Source organism: Mobula hypostoma, unplaced genomic scaffold, assembly GCF_963921235.1.
Source record: "Mobula hypostoma unplaced genomic scaffold, sMobHyp1.1 scaffold_75, whole genome shotgun sequence".
Taxonomy (NCBI): Eukaryota; Metazoa; Chordata; class Chondrichthyes; order Myliobatiformes; family Myliobatidae; genus Mobula; species Mobula hypostoma.
The window spans coordinates 138,621-162,633 of NW_026948208.1; the positions used below are offsets into that span (position 1 = coordinate 138,621).

General features: G+C 45.8%; 1 long non-coding RNA gene and 1 pseudogene across 1 annotated transcript in view; both read right to left on the minus strand.

The window, feature by feature from the left end:
• The window catches only part of LOC134341841 (uncharacterized), a 221,136-nt gene that overhangs the window by 59,106 nt on the left and 138,017 nt on the right, over positions 1-24,013 (minus strand). The gene's annotated exons all lie outside the window — the stretch shown is intronic.
• LOC134341834 (gastrula zinc finger protein XlCGF26.1-like) lies at positions 1,852-7,798 on the minus strand (annotated as a pseudogene).

Here is a 24,013-nt window from a genome sequence, read left to right on the forward strand (position 1 = left end):
AGCCTCAGGGTTGAAGAGAAACACATAATATTCCACCTGCACAGCTCCAACCTGAAGGCATGAATATCAATTTCTTCTTCCAGTTTAAAAAAAAAACACTGCCCATAGCCTTTCCTTCTACTCTTCACCCTGGCCATTCACCTTACAGTTATGTACATATGATGCTACCATTCATTACAAGAGGTCTATCCATAAGGATATATTGTTGAGATGTTATAAGGCAATGGTTAAACTACACGGACTATTATGAGCAATGCAGGGACTCATCTCAGGAAAAATGTGCCGGAGTTGGACAAAGTCAAATGGAGGCACCAATTTAACTTCCCGACTGGCCTCAAACTTATCACCAGAGTCTAATGCTAGACCCCTTTGCTGCAATCTCTCTGTCTTTTCCAGCTGGAACAGCCTCTGTCTTTCTGCTTCCTCCCTGTTTTTCTGCCTCTTCTCTCTGTTTTCCTGCCTCTCTAGCCTCAACCTGCCTCTGCCTTTCCACAGCCTCCATCTTCAATTTTTCTAACTTGTACGGGAGCTCAAGCTCACTAGGTTTACCTTCAGGAAACACCTCGAACTCCTCCACTTTAACCACACCCTCAGATACATAATGTTCAGCTATTATCCTCTGCACCTGTGACCTCCTCATTGTCGATTTCACCTTAGCAAGTTTTAACCTTTTAGCAATAATCAACAACTCAATCCTTCTGGTGTCCTTTAGTGCCTCAGAGATTGATGCTTCCAGACATTTATCAACCTCCATTGCTGCTGATTTTCCACACACAAATAAATCAAAAGGGATTTCCCCAATGAACTCAATAATTAATCAATACGCCTCCAAATCTGTTCATATCCCGGATGCAAGCCCAAATTTTGTTATGAACCGTAACACTTTAGAAATGTGCCAGAAGCAATAGACTACACTTAGAGTCTGTTTTTGATGTTAAATCCACTATCTTTATTAGCATCTACTAACAATATAGTAATTTAAGCAAGATAAACAGAAGTTAACAGTGTTATGTGTAAACAACAGGAATTCTGCAGATGCTGGAAATTCAAGCAACACACATCAAAGTTGCTGGTGAACGCAGCAGGCCAAGCAGCATCTGTAGGAAGAGGCGCAGTCGACGTTTCAGGCCAAGATGTGTAAATATAACTCCCAAACTATTGAGCTCAGGGGAAACAGGGTTTAGAGTCTTGAGATGGTGAACTATGAAAGTTCAGTTCAACCACAGAATAGGTGATGAAAGAGATATTTGTAGTCAAGGGTAAATGTCAAGAGAAGGCAATTATGTCAAATTCCACAGTTTCTGTGGTGGTAAAACGAAAGAACAGTCGCTGTAGATTTTATCTGTTGTTGTTCCAAATCCACATACAAATTATCACCGAAAGTGACTTGTCACAAGGGGTATCATCTTCAAATGAATTTCCACACCACACCCAAGCAAGGGTTAACATATAAGTGGTCTTCACAGGATACCCCAGATCAGATCCACTCCTATGGATCAAATGAGGTGACAACCACACATTCAATGTTCGCTGAATCGATAATTAACCCACCCTTGTGGGCAGAGGAAAGTTCTAAACAATGACCCTTGGCCACTGGTTCCCTTGTTTCAAACCTTCCATTTTTCCTCCTTCATCTCCGTCTGACTCTGAGCGTCTGTGTCCTTGGTTAAAACTAAACAAGCTGTGAGCGATGTAAACAAGCTGCAAGTCAGACTGATTTCCATTCTTAATCTCTCTCTCTCTCTCTCTCCCTCTCTCTCCTCTCTCTCTCTCTCTCTCTCTCTCTCTCTCTTTCTCTCTCTCTGAAAATGATAGTCCAAGCAAATGAAATCTAGAGATTCATATCAATGGTCACTGCCCATTGTGAACTGACTGGTGTGCCAGTAGGTGGGATGACTGAGTGAATCCTTTCCCACATTCTGAGCAGCTAAACAGCTTCGCCCCAGTGTGATCTTGCTGATGTCTCTGCAGGTGGGATGACTGAGTGAATCCCTTCCCACAGACTGAGCAGGTGAATGGCCTCTCTCCTGTGTGAACTCGCTGATGTACCAGTAGGGCGGATGACCAAGTGAATGCTTTCCCATATTCTGAGCAGTTGAACGGCTTCTCCCTAGTGTGAACTCGCTGATGTCTCTGTAGGTTGGACGACTGAGTGAATCCTTTCCCACAGACTGAGCAGGTGAATGGCTTCTCCCCAGTGTGAACTTGCTGGTGGCTCTGCAGGGAGGATAACTGAGTGAATCTCTTCCCACAGACTGAGCAGTTGAACGGCTTCTCCCCGGTGTGAACTCGCTGATGACTCTGTAGGGTGGATGACTGAGTGAATCTCTTCCCACAGTCTGAGCAGGTGAATGGCCAATCTCCTGTGTGAACTGACTGGTGTGCCCTTAGGTGGGATGACTGAGTGAATCCTTTCCCACATTCGGAGCAGGTGAATGGCTTCTCCCCAGTGTGAACTCGCTGATGACTCTGTAGGTGGGATGACCGAGTGAATCTCTTCCCACATTCTGAGCAGGTGAACGGCTTCTCCCCAGTGTGAACTCGCTGATGTACCAGTAGGGTGGAAGTGTGAGTGAATCTCTTCTCACAGACTGAGCAGGTGAACGGCTTCTTCCCAGTGTGAACTTGCTGGTGTCTCCGTAGGTCGGATGACTGAGTGAATCCCTTCCCAGAGTCTGAGCAGGTGAACGGCTTCTCTCCAGTGTGAATTGACTGGTGTGCCAGTAGGTGGGATGACTGAGTGAATCCTTTCCCACATTCTGAGCAGGTGAATGGCTTCTCCCCGGTGTGAACTTGCTGATGTCTCTGTAGTTTGGATGACTGAGTGAATCTCTTCCCACAGACTGAGCAGGTGAACGGCTTCTCCCCAGTGTGAACTCGCTGATGTCTCTGTAGTTTGGATGACTGAGTGAATCTCTTCCCACAGACTGAGCAGTGAACGGCTTCTCCCCAGTGTGAACTCGCTGATGACTCTGTAGGTGAGATGACCGAGTGAACCTCTTCCCACATTCTGAGCAGGTGAACAGCCTCTCCCCCGTGTGAACTTGCTGATGTCTCTGTAGTTCGGATGAATGGGTGAATCCCTTCCCACAATCTGAGCAGGTGAATGGCTTCTCCCCAGTGTGAACTCGCTGATGACTCTGTAGGTGGGATGACCGAGCAAATCTCTTCCCACATTCTGAGCAGGTGAACGGCTTCTCCCCAGTGTGAACTCGCTGATGACTCTGTAGGGTGGAAGTGTGAGTGAATCTCTTCTCACAGACTGAGCAGGTAAACGGCTTCTCCCCAGTGTGAACTCGCTTATGACTCTGTAGGGTTGATGAATTAGTGAATCTCTTCCCACAGACTGAGCAGGTGAACGGCCTCTCCCCAGTGTGAACTCGCTGATGACTCTGTAGTGTGGATAACCAAGTGAATCTCTTCCCACAGAGTGAGCACGTGAACGGCTTCTCCCCAGTGTGAACTCGCTGATGTGCCATTAGGTTGGATGACTCAGTGAATTCCTTCCCACAGTCTGAGCAGGTGAACGGCTTCTTTCTAGTGTGAACTTGCTGGTGTCTCCGAAGGTGGGATGACTGAGTGAATCCCTTCCCAGAGTCTGAGCAGGTGAACGTCCACTCCCCGGTGTAAACTCGCTGTTGAGCCATTAGGTCAGATGACTGAGTGAACCCTTACTCAGAAATTCGGCAGATGACCAGCCTCTGCCCAGTGTGAATTGCCTGGTGTGTCCACAGGTGAGACGACTGACTGAATCCCTTCTCACACACAGAACAGGTGAAAGGCCTTGCCCAGTGTGAACTTGCTGATGTACTTTCAATTGAGATGACCGAGTGAATCAATTCCCACTGTTTGAGCAGGTGAACGGCCTTTCTCCTGTATAAAATGACGACTGTGCCAGTCTGTCAGATGATCGAGTGACTCCCTCCCCACTGTCTGAGCAGGAAGGATGGTTGATTGAATACCTTGCTCCACATGTTAAATGTCTAGACAGAGACAGCAAAACTGGCGTGTTGTGTTTGAGATCCTGGAGACAAATTCCTTCTCGTTTTTAACCTGTAAAAAGATTTACAAAATCCATCAATGGGTGTAGGACAACATTTCAGATGAGATTACTTGAGTTGTCAAGGTTTGATCTGGTATCACACCGTTACAGTGAGGTTCAACCCAAGTTGGACAGAGAAAGCATCTTCTAACTGGGCACAGTGCTGGTATCTGGAATGACCATCAATTCCCTGATGCTCGTCCTGTCTCTATACGAATGGGACATTTCTGCCGTCTCCAATTTGTTCCTTGACTCAGTTTGACTCTCTCCATTGGTATTATTCCCTGTTCCTGCTGAGCCGCATGGATGCCTGGCCCCACAGTAACTGAGACAGTCTCACGCAAATTGTCTTTCTTGACGTGCATCTGGGATTTTCTTTTATGTATTATTAACTTAAAATGCCACAGTTTTAACACCATATAAAAAATTCCTGCTGAGATGAATGGTTGGTCTGCACAGCTGTTAAAAGGACTTAGAGTGAATTTTTGTATTATTTCAGGTTCTTGTCACAGTCACAGAAAATTACAACACAGAAACAGGCCCTTTGGGCCATCTGGTTTGTGCTGAACTATTTAAACTGCCCACTCCCATACCCCTACCATCCAGGTACCTATGCAAACCTCTTAAATGTTGAAATTGAGCTCACATGCACCACTTGTGCTGGCTACTCATTCCACACCCGGATGACCGTCTGTGTGAAGAAGTTTCCCCTCATGTTCCCCTTAACGTTTCACCTTTCACCCTTAACCCATGGTGTGGTTGTCGTCCCACCCCATCTCAGCAGTAAAACCCAGCTTGCATTTACCCTATCTATACCCCTCATAATAGTGGTATACCTCCATCAAATCTCCCCTCAATCTTCCATGTTCCAAGGAATAAAGTCCTGACCTGTTCAATCTTTCCTTATAACCCAAGTCCTCCAGACCTGACAACATCCTTGTGAATTTTCTCTGAACTCTTTCAATCTCTTTTACATCTTTCCTGCACGTTGGTGACCAAAACTGCACACGATACCCCAAATTAGGCCTCACCAATGTCTTGTGCAGCGTGAACATAACGTCCATCTCCTGTACTCAGTACTTTGCTTTATGAAGGCCAATATGCCAAAATCTTTCTTTCCGTCCCTATTTAACTGTTTCACCACTTTCAGTGAATTATGGACATGTATTCCCAGATCCCTTAATTCTACAGCACTCCTCAGTGCCCGACCATTCACTGTGTAAGACCTTGGTCCTACCAAAGTGCAACACCTCGCACTTGTCTCCATTAAATTCCATTTTCCATTTCTCCAGCTGATCCAGATCACACTGAAAGATGTCATATTTTTTCTTGCTTTCCACTACACCCACAGTCTTGGTGTCATCCACAAATTTGCTGATCCAGCTAACCATGTTATCATCAAATTACTGATATAGGTGACAAACAACAACAGATCCCTCACCGATCCCTGTGGCAACCACTAGTCACAGGCCTCCAGTCAGAGAGGCAACCATCTGCTACCACACACTGGCTTCTCCCAAAGACAGTGTCTCATCCAATTTACTATCTCATCTTGAATGCGGAGTGACTAAACCTTCGTGACCAACCTCCCATATGAGACTTTGTCAAGTGCCTTGCTAAAGTCCATGTAGACAACATCCACTGCCTTGCCTTCATCCACTTTCCTGATAACTTCCTCGAGAGACTCTATAGGATTGGTTAGACATGACCTACTATGCACAAAGCCATGCTGCCTATCCTTAATCAGTCCACATCTATCCAAATACTTATATATCCGGTTCCTGCACACACGTTCCAATAACTTTCCCACTGCTGATGTCAAGCTCACCAATGTATAATTTCCTAGTTTATTTTTAGAGCCTTTCTTGAACAGCGGAACAACATTGGCTGTCCTCCAATCCTCCAGTACCTCACCTGTCACTCAGGATGATTTAACTATCTGTGCTTGGGCCCCGACAATTTCTGCACTTGTCTTCCGCAGGGTCCCAGGGAACAACTTGTCAGGCCCTGGTGATTTATCCATGCTAATTTGCCTTAAGACAGCAAACACCTCCACCTCTGCAATCTGTACAGGGTCCATGAAGTTGATGCTGCTTTGCCTCACTTCCATAGACTCTGTGTCCATCTCCTGTGTAAATACGGATGCAAAAAAAATCTCCAACATCTGTTTTGTCTCCTCATATGGATTACCATTCTGATCTTGCAGAGGATTAATTTTTTTTTCCCTTGCAATCTTTTTGCTCTTAACATATCTGCAGAATCCCTGAGGATTCTCCTTCACCTTGTCTGCTGGGGCAACCTCATGCCTTCTTTGTCTTTCATAAGTGTTCACTTGAATTTCCTGTATTTCATAAGTACCCCATTTGTTCTGATCTGCCTGTACCTGGTGTGAACCTCCTTTTTTATTGATCTGGGAGATGAATCACAAAGGGGTGATGAAGCTGCATGGTGGGAGGTGGGGGTAGGGGGGGGTTAAACTAAAGTTGCAGGCGGAATGGGAGCCTGAATAACAGAACAGAGAGTGGAGGGGTTGTGGAGACAGTTGTTGTTCAGTCCTCAGACGAAGTCAGGAATGAAAAAGTTCAGCATGGTGCAGTGAATATGCTGAGCCATGTATATTTCACTGCAAGGAGCATCGTAGAAAAGGCGGATGTGTTCAGGACATGGATCAACACCTGGAATTATGACACTAGATCTGGCAACTGTGGACTGGGACAGGCTGCTTTATGGCAAAGGTGTGCTTGGTAAGTGGGAGGCCTTCAAAGCGAAATTTTGAAAGTACAAAGCGGGTATGTGCCTGTCAGAATAAAAGGTAAAGATAGAAACTGCAGGGAACCTTGGTTTGCAAGAGATATCCAGACCCTGATGAAGCACAAAACAGAGTTGCATAACAGGGGTAGGCAGGTAAGTTCTTATGGAGTATAAGAAATGCAAGAGGACACATAAGAAATAAATCAGGAAGGCTAAAAGAAAGCATGAGATTGCCCTCGCAGAAAAGAGGAAGAATAATCCTCAGGGATTCTAGAGATAGATTAAGAGCAAAAGGATTGCAAGGCATCAAGTTGGTCCTCTGGAAGACCGGAATGGCAATCCACGTGTAGAACCAAAGCATTTTTTTCATCTCTATTCACTCAGGAGACGGACACAGGGTCTACAGGCTCTAAACATGAACAAGGAAATTATACATTGCTTTGAGGATTTGTTGGAAGTGTATTTAGTATGAGGGTATAGATAGGGTAAATGCAAGCAGTTTTTTTTCCACTGATGTCGGGTGGGATGACAACCAGAGGTCATGGGTAAGTGACTTCCCCATTTATACAACACAATACAATACAGCACAATACAGGCCCTTCGGCCCACAATGCTGTGCCGAACACTACTTACTTTAGAAATTTCCTGGAGTTCCCCATAGCCCTCTATTTTTCTACACGCCATGTACCTATCCAGGAGCCTCTTAAAATACCCTATTGTATCCGGCTTCATCACAGTCGCCGGCAGCCCATTCCACGCACTCACCACTCTGTGTAAAAAAACTCACCCCTTGAGGTGATATCACGTGTCAGGACGTGACTGGACAGAGTTCCCAGCATGCGCAGAAATGAAGAATGATCCAGAAGCATGGCAGTGTAAACCGTGGTTTTGTTGCTGTTAAATAAAAGATCAATTCTGCCAGAATATGATTTGTTATTAGTAACGCACGGTACGTATAAAGAACACAACACCCCTGACATCTCCTACGTACCTGCTCCCAAGCACCTTAAAACTGTAGATTTTCTCTTGTTTGTGACTGGAGGCAGAACAAAGGTGATTTTCTCAACAGCTGATGTAAAAGATTTTGTTCCCTTTCTCCGAGTTCCCGATCCTTGCATTTAGACAGCTGGAGCTCAGCTCTGTCTGAGAGATCCATCGGTTCCCATTCCCTCATCAGCCGGAAGCTCCCCGGGGCCGGTGTACGGATGGTGGGGCTGAGAGAGAGGGAAGAGAGCAGGACTGTCCCGGGATTGCGGCTCACGGAGTCCGGAGTCACAGCAATTGTCCCGAAGTTGGTGTTGAAACACCACCCAACCACCCTCACCCCTCCTCCTGCCCTCCCGCTCCCGCCCCCGCCACCCCCCACCCCCACCCCCCCCCACCCCCCACCCCCACCACCCCCCACCCCCCTCCCCCCCACCCCCCACCCTCACCCCCACCCCCACCCCCACCCTCACCCTCACCCTCACCCCCACCCTCACCCTCACCCTCACCCCCACCCCCACCCCCACCCTCACCCTCACCCTCACCCTCACCCTCACCCCACCCCCCACCCCCACCCTCACCCTCTCTCCCTCTCCCCTACCCCCGGAAACTCGCTCCTACCTGCCGCCGCTCTTCTAAGGCCTTTGTGTACTGCGCGCATGCGTGATATTCGGGAACGTCACAACGCTGACGCCTGCGCATTTGTTCGTGCTTCGGCAACGGCGAAATTTATAAGGCAGGGATTTATGGGCAATCACGGTGCCATTAAAAGTTTCTGGAAGCACCAGTTCCATGTCCATAGCTCAGCTTTTTTTGGTGCGCGTAGAAAATTCAGCAGCTGTTTTAACGCAGAAAGCGGTTCCCGTAAAGAATATAGTCAATATCAACGTGTATCTAATGCCAAAGTACAATCCTCTTACAAATGTACATATAAAACACAAGAGATTCTACAGTTGCTGGAAATACAGTACAAAGACGCACACGCACAAAATGCTGGAGGAACTCTGCAGTTTAGGCAGCAACTAAACAGAGGAGTACACAGTCTAGACATGCTGAAGGGGCTCAGCATAAATGTTGTCTATTTATTCCTCTCCACATGTGCAGCCTGATCTGTTGATTTCCTCCAGTATTTTGCAGAAATTAACCACCTTTTTTTTCAAACTGTTTCAAAATGTTTCTGATCTTTCATTTGCAGCCACATCCTACCAGTCTGATTCCTCTTCCTTCTCCTCCTGGTAAACTCCTGGTCCCGTCTCTTTCAGGAGCCCCAAAGCCCTGACTCAGGCTGATAACTCTTTGGTTTCTGACTCTGCTCCATCGAAGATTCACTCGCTAGTCTGCTGTCAGACTTTAGAGGCGCATTGCAACAATCCAGCTGTCTGAGACACAGTCCTTTGAAATGAGTGAAAATGATACAAGACGTTGAAAAGAGCGGGGAAGAAGGAGTTTAACCAACTTCATCCAGAGCCCTGAAGGACGTCAAAACCACCGTGAGCTCATTGTCTTATTCAGCCTGGAGAGAAGCATGCAGGAAATTCATGCAGATGTATAGGATGATGAGAGACATTGGTCGTGTGGATAGCCACAGGCTTGTTCCTAGGGCTTTAGATGTAGATTATGAAGACATGCAGTCCTCTTTTATTGTCATTTAGTAATGCATGCATTAAGAAATGATACAATATTTCTTCCGGTGTGATATCACAAAACAGAGGACAGAACAAGACTGAAAAATCTAACAAAATCACATAATTATAACATATAGTTACAACAGTGCAACAATAACATAACTTGATGAAGAACAGTCCATGAGCACAGTAAAAAGTTCAAAGTCTCTCAAATGTCCCACATCTCATGCAGACGGAAGAAAAACTCTCCCTGCCATGCCCGACCACTATCCGACTCCGAGGCGTCCGAAAATTTCGAGCCTCCCATCAGCTTTCCGACACCGAGTTCCGAGTACTGTTTCTATCCGAGCGATTCGACCTCAATCTCGGTCGCCAACAGCAGGCAAAGCCGGGGATTTTGAGGCCTTCCCTCCGGAAGATTCACGATCACGCAGTAACGACAGCAGCGAACGGGCGTTTCAGAAATTTCTTCAGATGTTCCTCTGTACATTCACGTCCCTCTCCATCAAATCAGAATTGTCCACGGCCCCTATTTCACGGATACGATATCATTTTTCACCGAAGGGCTGCGCACACGCGGAACGCTGCTCTCTCTCCTCCCGCCGAACCGGCTGAACATGAGGGGGTAGAGTTTTAACTGATGGAAGTAGGTACAGAGCAGATGTCAGACTTGACTTGTGTGTGTGTGGAATGCACTGCCAGCGACAGTGGTAGAGGCGGATACAATAGGGTCTTTTAAGAGACTCTTCGATATCACATAGATGTTAGATAGTACATGGAGCCTAGAAAAATAGAGGGCTGCATCTAGAGTACAGCACTGCCATTCCGTGTGTCAGTGTGCTGTCTATCGCACAGAAAATGTTGACCAGCTATTTCTGAGACAGGTCGGCTCTCCCTCATCACCTCATATAGTATAGTCACTGTTGTGCTTTCGCTGCTAACGAGGTTTTGCTGACGGGCCGAGAGAGCTCCTCGGTGATATTCATCCCCAAAAACTTGAACCTCTGAACACTCCCCATTACTTCACCATTCAGGGATAGTGGGGCTTGTTCGAGACGTCTTGCATTTTTGAAGTCGATTACCATTTCTATTGTCTTCTTAATGCTGGTCGAAGTTTGAGGTTCATCCTCTCTATATGCAGATTCATCAGTGTTTGTGATGAGGCCAGTCACTGTTGTGACCTCTGCGACTATGATGACTGAGTTTGTAGCAGGAGCGGGAGGGCAGTCATGGGCGAAGAGAGAGAGTAGAGACGTGGCTCTGTACACACCACTGCGGGGCGCCTGTGCTGGAGTTTTGGGGATTTGATGCGCACTTGCTTAGTTTCACCGTTTGGGTACGATGACTGAGGAAGTGTAAGTTCCAATTACAGGTTGATGTGCCGAGACTTGTGGAGCTCCTGAACGTTATCTCCAGAAATTCTCCCCAAATTTGCCCGTCTCTGAAGTAAGAGTAATTGGTCGATCATTCCCAGTGTTAATCCCGGTACCTTTCTTGAACAAAATAATGAGATTTGTCAGAACCTCCCTTCGCACCTATTCCTGTGGCCACTGAGGACGCGCATGTCATCACCAAAGTCGAAGCAATCGCTTCCCACGCATCGCATCCATGTGCTATATTTCGTTCGGTCTCGGGGTCTTATCTATCCTCATGCGCTTCAAAGTCTCCAATGCATCTTCCTTCGAAACCTTGACATATTCCAGTATATCAGGCAGTTCACGCTGCCCCCACATTCATCAAGTTCCCTCTGGGATTCCTACTCTGTGGTCTACGGAGTCCTGGCTTAATAGTGCTGATCCCCGGCATCAGATCTGACGGGAAGCTCTGCACTGGTGAATACTGAAGCAAAGCGTTCATTACTGACTCCACTACCGCCCCCGTCTCCAGGCGCATGTTTCTTTTCTCTTGTATCCTTCATCGCTTCTACGCTCTCGTCCTCCTGTTCTCCTCCTCGCCAATGCACACTCCTAACACTTCTGTCCACTGTTTGGCTCCTTCTTGGCGACCTTGTAACTCTCCAGAACCCTCTCTGATGATCTCGGCTTCTTAACCCTTAAGCATGCTTCTTTCTTCCTCGGGAATGGATGTTCCACATCTCGTCACAGCCGTGACCCCTTCGAGTTAGCAAACTTTCCCTACCTCAGCGGGACAAACCTGCCCAGAACGCCAAGCAAGGGCACCCAAAACAACCTGCACATTTCTGTTGGGCATTTCCCTGGACACATCCGTTCCCAGTTCACATCCCCAGGTTCCTGCCTCATAGCGTCATGATGGGTACTTCCCCAAATTAAACACTTCCCAATATATTCTGCTCATATCCTTGTCCATGGCTCTGTAAAAGTTCAGGGAGTTGTCGTCAGTATCACCAAAATACTCGCTAAGCCTCGTATATCTTAGTTGAGCTTATTCTCATCAAGCATCGGCTTTCTAAATTATTTCTAAACTTTTCTAAATTAAACAATACTACGTCACTGTTTGCATTCCTTTTGCGCTCCCTCTCGTTTATTTATTTATTGTTTGTTTCAGTGCTTTTGGACGTATTGCACTGTACACACATTTCACGACATTTACTGGAGACAGTAAACGTGATGCTGGTTCCGATCCTGATGATGGAAATGAGGAGCCGGTGATGATCCATAATATGCACCGTCATTTACTGAGACCTTATTCGGAGCCGGAAAACCCGATGCACATTCGGTATCGGTGATTTTGTCACAGAGGTTATTATAGAGATTTTTAACCTTCAATGTCAAAAAGCAGGGGTTACTTCAATACATTTCGTGTTGCCCTTGTCAATCTTGCCCGCACACTGGGCTGCTGAGTTCAATGTGACTGAGGAAGCATGGACAAAGTTGGAATAAGGTGATGGAATCCGTGTGGTCTTCAATGACACTGGGCAAATAACGCAGACTGTGCAGGCCCGCTGTAAAGTTCATATAATGTGGGATTGGTTTCAGGATAAATCGTGAGCTCACTCAAAGCTAGCATTTGCTTTGAGAGATATGGAGTGAGATATCGTACAATTAATATCAAACAAAATGAATGTGAAGGCAACAATAGAAGCAGATACGAGAAAATCTGCAGATGCTGGAAATTCAAGCAACATACATAAAATGCTGGTGGAACGCAGCATGTTGTGTGTGTTAATATAAGTAGGTGACAGGTCATGACTGACATTTCAATCCGGAGTGCGTGGAACAGCTTTAAAAACTTTCTGATTGTCTACTTTACTAGACAGTGTTATGGACTGAGCTTTAAGTATTCCCTGCGGTGCCGAGAGAACCCAGAAGTAGAAACGGCGCCTTGTTTGTTAACTGACTGTATCTAACTCGAGTTATTGTGCAACCTCTGTGTTTTTTTCACCGGGGTATAGATTAATGTATAAAAGGGCAGCGAGGTCAGAACGCAGGCGAGTGGCTCTCAGTGCTAGCAGTGCGGTACATTTTGTACAACACCCGAAAATGGCTCTACCGACAATCCGGCATGTGAGGATTGTACTTTACCCTATTCTCGCAGCTTTCGGTGTTCCGGGTAAGTCGACACATCCTCTGTCTGAAATGTTAGGGACGGACTTCTATTAACAGTCATTTCACTGGGTGTTGTTTACCGGCGAAACCGACCCAGCGCGGAGACACGGCAGACTACCGCCGCTGAACGGTTCGTCTCCGCTCCACACGCTGATGCAGGGTCAAGTTCACTGTCACCCCGACCCCCCCATCCCGCCCCCAAAGTTCATCATAGACGATGCTGCTGAAATTCAGGGAGATCAATCCTTTGGATTTCCGATCAAACCTTTCATTATCTGTCTTACCCGAACCAGTTGGGAATTATAGTAAACATAGCTAGCACAAGAATGAGGTGTCCAGCAAGGGATTTGAATTAATTTCTCCCTGTCGCACCTTTAAGATGATAATGAATGTGATCAAAAATGGCGGATACATTCAAGTGAGAACTTATTTATTGATAGACGTTTCGGAAACTATTCGAGTTTAAGCTAGATTGCGTACAAGCGACACTAGACGAGTCAGTGAAGTCTGATTCTGTTCACCGGGCCCTGCGCTCTTTCACTGACTAAACGGAGGGAACGAGGGCATCGGTTTCACCCTGGGGCTGATGACCGACGGCGGGAACGGCCCCACTGACTCCGGGCCTGTACTGGCTCAATAATAGAGTTCCGTTGAGTGGATTCTGTCGACTGCACATCAGCCGAACCTCCTACAGCCGCTGTGTTCAGCTCTATCACGGCTCTCATTCACTACGGCTGGTGTCTGAATTTTCTCTCTCGCTGTCTCTCCCTCTCCTCTCTCTCCCCCTCTCTACCTCTCTCTCTCTCTCGCACAATCTCTCTCGTTCTGTCTCTCCGTCTCTCTCTTTCTCTCTCCCTCTTTCTCTCTTTCTCTCTCTCTCTCTCTCTCGCGCGCGCGCATACACTCTCTCCCTCTCCTTCCCTCCCCCCTTTATAGATTTCCGATCAAACCTTTCATTATATGTCTTACCCGAACCAAGAGAGAGCTTATTTATTGATAGACTTTTCTGAAACTGTTCGAGTTTAAGCTAGATTACAAACAAGCGACACTAAACGAGTCAGTGAAGTCCGATTCTGTTCACCAGGCTCTGCGCTCATTCATTGACTGAACGGAGGGAACGAGTGCATCGGTTTCACCCTGGGGCAGATGACCGACAGCGGGCGCGGCCCCACTGACTCCGGGCCAGTACCGGCTCAATAATAGAGTTCCGTTGAGTGGAATCTGTCGCTGCACATCAGCCGATCCTCCTACAGCCACTGTGTTCGGCTGTGTCACGGCTCCCATTCACTACGGCTGGTGTCTGAATGGGGCTTCGAGGGTAAGAGCCATTGAAATGACGATCCCACGGGTAGGGAATGTAGGGCACAAGGGAAGTATGGGAGAATATGGTGATCTCCCCTATTTTTCTGGGTTGTGATGGCGAATGAGCAGCAGTGCTGCCCCCTCTCGGTTACATCGCCAAGGTGACATCGAGAGCACGTCACCAGCAACTTAACCAGGAGCAGTGCTGACCCCTCTCGGTTACATCGCCAAGGTGACATCGAGAGCACGTCACCAGCAACTTAACCAGGAGCAGTGCTGCCCCCTCTCGGTTACATCGCCAAGGTGACATCGAGAACACGTCACCAGCAACTTAACCAGGAGCAGTGCTGCCCCCTCTCGGTTACATCGCCAAGGTGATATCGAGAGCCCGTCACCAGCAACTTAACCAGGAGCAAATGCGCAGTTCGGCTGCAAACCGTTTTAGTTCACTGAATGAGGAGTTTTTATTCTCTCTTGGAACATATTTCCCCGGTAATTTTGCCGATCACTGTCGGAAAGTATGTTCACATTGAATTCCAAGAACGCTTCTCCTCGCCCTGTTTGTAACTCACAATTTGTGACTCTTTTCCCAGCGAACCTATTGACAATGATGGTCCTCTTCCGAGGGAATTGCGGCTTTTCCAAATGTATATCGCTCTACATGGCTTTCATGGCAATGGCAGATCTCCTGGTGATGATCCTCTGTGTAATTGCGTATCATATCGTCATGTACCAGTTTCCAAAATCCTTCCTGTCCTATACATCCGTCTGTAAGGTCGTCCTGTACTTCAATTCGACCTGCCTGCAAACCTCGGTCTGGTACACTGTCCTGTTCACAGCCGATCGGTTTGTAGCGATCTGTTGTCAGAAGCTTAAAACGAAATATTGCACGGTGAGGACAGCTGTTGCCGGCATTATAACCGTGCCGCTCCTGATGCATTTACAGAACGTCCGGTATCTATTTGAGTATAAACCTGTGCGTGTAGTTAACGGTATTCAATGGGGCTGTCAGCCGAGCTCGTGGTTCATTACGTCTCTTGTGGGCGTCGCATTCTCCTTTCTGCAGAGTATTTTAACGGTTATATTACCTTTTGTTCTGATAACCCTGTTTATCTGTCTGACGGTAAGGCGCATATTATTAGCCAGTAAAGTACGCCGCGGACTGCGCGGTCACAGCAGTCAAACACAGAAGGATCCAGAGATGGAAGGCCGCCGGAAATCCATCATTTTACTCTTTAGTGTGTCCGGCAGTTTCATTCTGTTGTGGGGTCGGTCACTGTGATCTTTCAGATCACCCGACTCACAGGAACCGCACATTACGACGGCGATTACTCCAACTCTGCTATGTCGCCACTGAAACCGGCTACATGCTCATGTATCTGAGTTCCTGCACGAACGCCTGCATTTATACAGCGACCCAGGCTAAGTTTAGAGAGGAAATGCGGCTGGTGTTAAAATCTCCTTGGACTTTATTTTTAATATTGGTTAAAAAACACAGGTAAAGCAAAGCACATATTCCTAAAGGTCGAATGTTCATTAACTACTAATTCTCCGCATCGGGAATCTGTTATTCTGTGGCGATGTACATCTGGGTTTTATGTGTTTGAGTATAATAAGTCTCGCTATTAAATTGACTTGAAATCAAATATAATTCCATTTCTGTGCAGAAGCGTCCTTGATAGCCGTGACGTCATCAACAATCCTGGTATCCGATCGCTCAGTTGATTTCAGTCACTCGTTGCGTTTGACAGCTGCGTTGACAGTCGGGGTCATTTGGCCGCAGGGTAACTCGGGTAAAGGTGGAGTCATCGCAATGACTTTTACACTGGCAGTGGAGATTCGTTGCGGTCAGCGCTGTGACAGAGCAACCTTCTTGTAGATTGCAATCGGGAATCAATATTGCATAGATTCTGCCCCAGCTCGACTATGGCGACCTCTGCCAATTCCCAGAGCCATAATCCAGCCCGTATCCCTCTCTACCTTTGTTAACCAAGGGTTATCTAGACACGTTTCCATTATTTTATTACCACCTGCATCCAGCAAGTCTGCTGCATACATAACCACGCCGCAATGGGCGAGAAAAAGAGAATGTCTTCAGATCTGTGTGTGGATGTGCCACTGCTGACATAGGAGAAGACAAAGTTAAATATAAACCTCCTCATAATTGTATAAACTTTTCCAAGGACCGTTCACTTTATTTTTTATTTCAGACAATCAAACTTTTCCTTATAGTTTATCCACTTCCTCACAGTCCAGGAAACAATCTGGTGAATTTTGATCTACCATAGCTCAGTTCTTACAACATCCTTCCCATAGCATGGCAATCAGAATTGCACCCATTGCTCTCAGTCTGTTGTCACCAGTGCTCCGTATAGCTGTAAGACCGAGTCGGAATTCTTCCACTCAAATCCTCGGTGAACAATGCAAGAATAAAAAATCCACTTTTGCTGTACTGTCCGACTGCATTCAGAAAGGTGTGGCCTAGCATTGCAAGGTTACAACTAAAAACGACCACCCAAAGGTCTATATGTCCTCCCAGAATTTTATTTCACAACGTGGATCAAGTCATATTTTGTTTCACATACTCTTTTACAAACAAAAAGGATACATCAGCAAATCTACAGCTCGCCGCTTATTGCCGGGTCCGGGAGGAGAGACACGCTCGCACACTACCATTCGCATCCATTTACCAAGCTAATCCTGTGACTAGTTTGCCAATTCATCTCCGCGTCCCTGTATCTGCCATGGGTGCTTTGTTAGGAACATTACTGAAGGACATCCAAACTCTATCTACCTTCCTGCTTCGTTAAATCGTATCCTGCTGTTTTGATATTACCATACATTTGTTTTATTTTACATTTGGTGGTTAGACCAAAATCTGCACTTGTTTGTACTACTTTGTCTAGGAGAATGCGTAGGTCTTCTGCAGCACTTGCTATTAGGGTGGTATCATCTGCATATCTTATATTGTTGATGTTAACACCTCCAATTTTTACCCCATCTAGGTCTTCTATTTCTCTGAGAATCATTTCACTATAGATATTAAATAATTCCGGTGAGGCAGCGCATCCTTGTCTAACTCCTCTTTGAATTTTAGTCCAACTGCTTATTTTATCATACTTTTTTTTACCGCTGCTGTTTGATTCCAATATAAATTTTGAAGCAGTTGTTGGCCCCTTCTGTCACTGTTTAGTTCAGCTAGAGTTGAAAGAATTTTTCATGTTTCACTTTGTCGAATGCTTTAGTGAAATCAATAAAACATAAAAAGACATCACTTTGATATTCAATGGCCCTTTCTGAAAGCATTCATAGTATGAAAATTGCGTTCCTAGTTCGTCTATCGTCAATAAACATATATTGCAGTTTAGAAGTTGCTAGACTTAACTTGTTTTTAATTCGACTCAGAACAAGTCTCAACAAAATCTTTATTATGTGATTCACCAGACTGATTGTTGTATAATTTTCGCAGTCAATAGTTTCAGGAATTTTTGGCAGAGTTATAAATACTGACTTCAAGAGATCGTCAGAGCATACACCAGACTCATATATGACATTAAACAGTTCAAAAAGAATATCTATGCCCAGATCCTCCAGGGCTTGTATCATGTCCACTGAAATTTCATCAGGTCCAGTGGCTTTACCATGTTTTATGCTTTTCATTGCTTTAGTTATTTCTTCTTTGGTAATAGGTGGGCCAGGATTAGGGTGTTTAATATCTGGGAGTTCCCCTCTATTATCTTCAAAAAGCTGATCTATATACTGAATCCACCTCTCACATGCTTTAATTGGGTCTGTTAGCATGGATCTGTCTGCTGATCTTATGCATCCTGTAGAGGAGGTTTTCTTAATTAGATTAGATTATGAGGACACGCAGTCCTCTTTTTTGTCAGTTAGTAATGCATGCATGAAGAAATGATACAATATTCCTCCAGTGTGATATCACAGAAACACAGGACAGACCAAGACTGAAAAACTAACAAAAAACACATCGCAATGACTTTTACACATAGTTACAACAGTGCAACAATACCATAACTTGATGAAGAACAGGCCATGGGCACAGTAAAAAAATTCAAAGTCTCTCGAAAGTCCCACATCTCACGCAGACGGGAGAAGGAAGAAAACTCTCCCTGCCATGCCCGACCACAGTCCAACTTTCAGTCGTCCGAAAACTTCGAGCTCCGATCAGCCCTCCGACACCGAGTACCGAGCGCCATCTCTGCCGAACGCTTCGACCTCAGCCTCGGTCGCCAGCGGCAGGCAAAGCCGGGGATTTTGGGGCCTTCCCTCCAGAGATTCTCGATCGCTCAGTAGCAGCGGCAGCGAACGGGGTATTTCAGAAATTTCCAGATGTTCCTTTGTGCCTTCTCACGTCTGTCTCCATCAAATCAGAATTGTGCACGGTACCCTATTTAACAAATATGATATCATTTCATTGGAGAGCTGTGCGCGCTGCATCACGCGCCATCTTCTCCTTCTGCCTGAAATTAATTCCTCCTGAAATTAATTACAGTAATTTCCTTAATTTTCTTGTGCATTTCTTTGCTGTTGTTAATATGGCTTTCTACTTCATTGCATTTTTGAATCAGCCATTCATTCTTTGCAATATTGCACGATTGTCTGGTCTGTCTGTCTAGCTCTCTGTGTTCCACTTCCTTATTCTTCACTAACCTCCTTTGTTCTATCAGATCCAGAATTTCTTGAGGTATCCTCCCCTTGTTGGTGTGTTGGATTTCTTGTACTGGGATTATCTCCTCTGCTGATTGCTGTATAGCATATTTAATTCCATCCCAAGCTGTTTTGAATTGTTGCTTAACTATTCTACCATTTTTAAGTTCTCCCAACATATACTTCTTTCTCTTTTTTCCAAGTTTTAGTTTCTTTAATTTTGTTTTAATGGTAGTTACTACTGGATGGTGATCTGAACCACAGTCTACTCCTGGGTAGGTTTTAGAATATGTGATATTATTTCTAAAGCCTTCATAAAACCTGTTGATATCTTCTTCATCTGCATCATTTGTTGGCACATTGGCTTGGATTATGCTAATGTTGAAAGGGTTACCGCTAAATTTAACTAAAAGCAGCCCAATATCGCCCAATATCCCATAACACATTCTGATACTTGTTTGTTTAAAATAATTGCAACTCCATACATATGCTGTTGACCTCCAGAGTACATGATCAGAGAACTATTCTCAGTGAATTTGCCACTGTCGGTCCATCTCATTTCTGACACGCCTAAGATATCAACTTCCAACCTTTACATTTCAGTTAAAGTGTTGTCCAACTTTCCTTTCTGGTAAAGTATACGGATGTTCCATGTTGCTCCCCTTAGCCTTTCCCTATTGCTTACAGTCTCTGGATGACGGTCTGGTGTCACCTGCAGCACATGACTACCCCGACCGAGCGAGGTGTTGTTCTGTTCATTAGAATCAACGCCATTCACACTGTTGTCTGGTTTCCTTCTTTTGTTTCTTTCCATGATTGACTAGGCAGAAATTTCAACAGTGGTTTGCAGTTGCCTCCTGTTGCCGCAGTGCTCATCTAACTAGAGCATTTGACCTCTACTGGTGTTCCCAACTGGAATCATACACTGGACATCGCCCTACCTTTGCTGTTGTTGTACAAAGACAATCCTCCTCCACAGCTTGAAATCAATCTCCCTGCTGCCGGAGATTTCAGTGAGTTTAGGTGACACCACCAGTGTCGGTCTGGTTATTTCTCTGGCGCCAAACACTCGCCATAGACAGAGCTCCTTCAGCGAGACAGGGTGCTCCCGGACCTGAGCCCGACCTGAAGGCGGAGTTGTCTTGGGTGGCAGAAGCTATATAATCGCTATTGGCATTTCCTGATATTTAGTCAGGACCCAACCACCCCATACACCCCCATTGCTTAACAGGATAAAATTCAGAAGAAATACTGGCATGGATAGAGGAATGGCTGACAGCCAAGAGGCAGCGAGTGGGAATAAAAGGGGCCTTTTCTGGTTGCCTAGCGGTGACCAGTGGTCTTCAGGGATTAGTAATCGGTCTGCTACTTTTCACATTGCTTGTCGATGATTTGAATAATGCAATTGATGGCTTTGTGGCAAGGTTTGCGGATGATACAAAGATAAGTGGATGCGTTGGTAGTGCTGAGGAAGCAATGCGATTGCAGCAGGATACAGACAAATTTGAAGAATGGGCAACAAAGTGGCAGATGGAATACAATATTGGGAAATGTACAATAATGTATTTTGGCAAAAGCAACATTAGAGAACTATTATCTGATTGGACAGACGGTTCAAACAACAGAAGGAAATATAAGTAACACACATCAAAGTTGTTGGTGAACGCAGCAGGCCAGTCAGCATATCTAGGAAGAGGTACAGTCAACGTTTCGGGCCGAGACCCTTCGTCAGGACTAACTGAAGGAAGAACGAGTAAGAGATCTGAAAGTGGGAGGGGGAGGGGGAGATCCAAAATGATAGGAGAAGATAGGAGGGGGAGGGATGGAGCCAAGAGCTGGACAGTTGATTGGCAAAAGGGATATGAGAGGATCATGGAACAGGAGGCCCACAGAGAAAGAAAAGGGGGAGGAGGGGAAACCCAGAGGATGAGCAAGGGGTATATTGAGAGGGACAGAGGGAGAAAAAGGAGAGAGAGAAAAAGAATGTCTGTATATAGATACATTTCAGATGGGGTACGAGGGGGAGGTGGGGCATTAGCGGAAGTTTGAGAAGTCGATGTTCATGCCATCAGGTTGGAGGCTACCCGGACAGAATATAAGGTGTTGTTCCTCCAACCTGAGTGTGGCTTCATCTTTACAGTAGAGGAGGCCGTGGATAGACATGTCAGAATGGGAATGGGACGTGGAATTAAAATGTGTGGCCACTGGGAGATCCTGCTTTCTCTCGCAGACAGAGCGTCGGTGTTCAGCGAAATTATCTCCCAGTCTGCGTCGGGTCTCGCCAATATATAGAAGGCCACATCGGAAGCACCGAACGCAGTAAATCACCCCAGCCGACTCACAGGTGAAGTGTCGCCTCATCTGGAAGGACTGTCTGGGGCCCTGGATGGTGGTGAGGGAGGAAGTGTAAGGGCATGTGTAGCACTTGTTCCGCTTACAAGGATAAGTGCCAGGAGGGAGATCGGTGGGGAGGGATGGGAGGGACGAATGGACAAGGGAGTTGCGTAGGGAGCGATCCCTGTGGAAAACAGAGGGGGCAAGGGAAAGATATGCTTAGTGGTGGGATCCCGTTGGAGGTGGCAGAAGTTACGGAGAGTAATATGTTGGACCCGGAGGCTGGTGGGGTGGTAGGTGAGGTCAAGGGGAACCCTATTCCTAGTGGGGTGGCGGGAGGATGGAGTGAGAGCAGATGTGCGTGAAATGGGGGATATGCATTTGAGAGCAGAGTTGGTGGTGGAGGAAGGGAAGCCCCTTACTTAAAAAGGAAGACATCTCCCTTGTCCTGGAATGAAAAGCCTCATCCTGAGAGCAGGTGCGGTGGAGACGGAGGAATTGCGAGAAGGGGATGGCATTTTTGCAAGAGACAAGGTGAGAAGAGGAATAGTCCAGATAGCTGTGAGAGGCAGTAAGCTTATAGTAAACTTCCGAGTCCTCGGAAATATGAAATATGAGCCCTCGGGCAAGACTCCCAGCAGGTTAATTTACATGTTGAGTCTGTGGTAAAGGAGGCAAATGCAACGCTGGCATTTATTTAAAGTGAAGTCGCATATATAAGCAAGGAGATAATGCTGGTGCTTTCTAAACTCTACTTAAGAGTATTTGGGACCCATATCTCAGAAAAGGTGTGTTGTCATTGGGGAGAGTCCAGAGGATGTTCAAGATGATTCCGGGAATGAAGGGGTTAAGATATGAGGAGTGTTTGCCAGCCTTGGGCCTGTACTCCTGCACTGACCTATGTTTAATAAATGCAGCCGGGGGGGGGGGGGGTTGTTAAATCTCACTGAGACCCACCGAATGTGGAAAGATCTCAATGGGTGGATGAGGAGAGGACTTTTCGTATGGTGGGGGTAGCCATAACAGAGGGCACAGCCTCAAAACTGAGGAGCGACCTTTTAGTACAGTTATGGAGGATTTTATTTAGTCAGAGAGCAGTGAATCTGTGGAATTCTCTGACACACACGGCGGTGGGGGCCAAGTCTGTGGGTACATTTAAGCCATAAGCTAATAACTTGCTGATCAGTCGGGACATTACAGGATATGCCGAGGAGGAAGGTGCATGGGGTTGAGTGAGAACCGGGATCAGACATGATAGAACAGCGGAGCAGACTCGATGGGGCTGAATGGCCTAATTCTGCTCCTATGTCTTATGGTCTTATACTGCCAGTGTCTTACACAGTGAAGATTGACACAAAATACTTACTACATTCAACCGCTGTTTCTTTGCTCTATTACAAAATCGACAGCATCATCTTCCAGCGGTACAATATCAACTCTTGCCTCTCGTTTACTATTAATATAGCTGAAAAACTTTTGATACTTGATATTATTGGCTCATTTGCCTTAATTGTTCATCTTGTCTCTCCTGTGTGTTGTTTTTTTTTTCAGTTGTCTCCTGTTGGTTATGTATGTTTGTAAAAGCTTTCCAATCCTCTCATTCCCACTGTTTTCTTGTTATATTCTATGACCCCGCTTTTGCTTTTATCAAAAACTGGAGAAAATCTGTGGATGCTGGAAATCCAAGCAACACATACACAAAATGCTTGAGGAACCTAGGAGGCCAGGCAGCATATATGGGAAATAGCAAACAGGCGACGTTTCAGGATGAGACCCTTCATCAGGACTGGGGAGGGAAAAGATGAGACGTCAGAGGAAGAAGTGTGGGAGTTAAAGGGGTGGAAGAAGTGGTAGGTGATAGGTGAAACTGGGAGAGGGGGACTAGTGAAGGAAAAAAACTTCTTACGATATAATTTTCTTAACGATTCTCAAAAAATCATTGCAAATGCCTCCACATCTCTTCAGCCACCTCTTTCAGATCTCTGGGGTCTACACCATCTGGTCCAGGTGACCTATTTATCTTCAGACCATCTCCGTTTCCCAAGAACCTTCTCCCGAGTAACGTAACTTTACACATTCTGACCACTGACATCTGGGAATTCCATATTCCTGCCAGTGTCTTCCACAGAGAAGAGTGATGTACAATCCTTATTCAGTTCATCTGCCATCACCTTGCAACCCCACCCCATTACTACCTCTCCAGCATCATTTTCCAGTGGTTTGATATCCACATCCACCACTCTTTTACACCATATGTACCTGAAGAAAAAAAATGGTATCCTCTTTAATATTACTGGCTAGCTCACCTATGTATTCCATCTTTTCCTTCTTAATTACTTTAGCTGCATCCTGTTGGTTTTTAAAAGCTTCCCAATCCTCTAACTTCCCAGTAATTTTTGCACTATGCCCTCTCTTTGGTTTTTATGTTGTCTGTGGTTTCTCTTATCAGCCACGGTTTTGTCCCCTTACCTTCAGAATACTACTTCCTCTTTGTGATGTGTTCATCCTCTGCCTTCCGAATTGTTTCCAGAAATTCTAGCCATTGCTACTGTGTTTCATCCCTGCCTGTGTTCTTTTCAAACCAATTTTGACCATTTTTTTTTTCTCTCATGCCACTATAACTATTCCACATCTGACTTTAGCTTCTTCTTCTCGAATGTCAGGGTGAATTTAATCATATTAAGATCACTTGCCTGTAAGGGTTCTTTGAATTTAGTGACCTAATTAATTCCAGTTCATTACAACACCCAATCCAGAATAGCTGATCCCCAAGTGGGCTA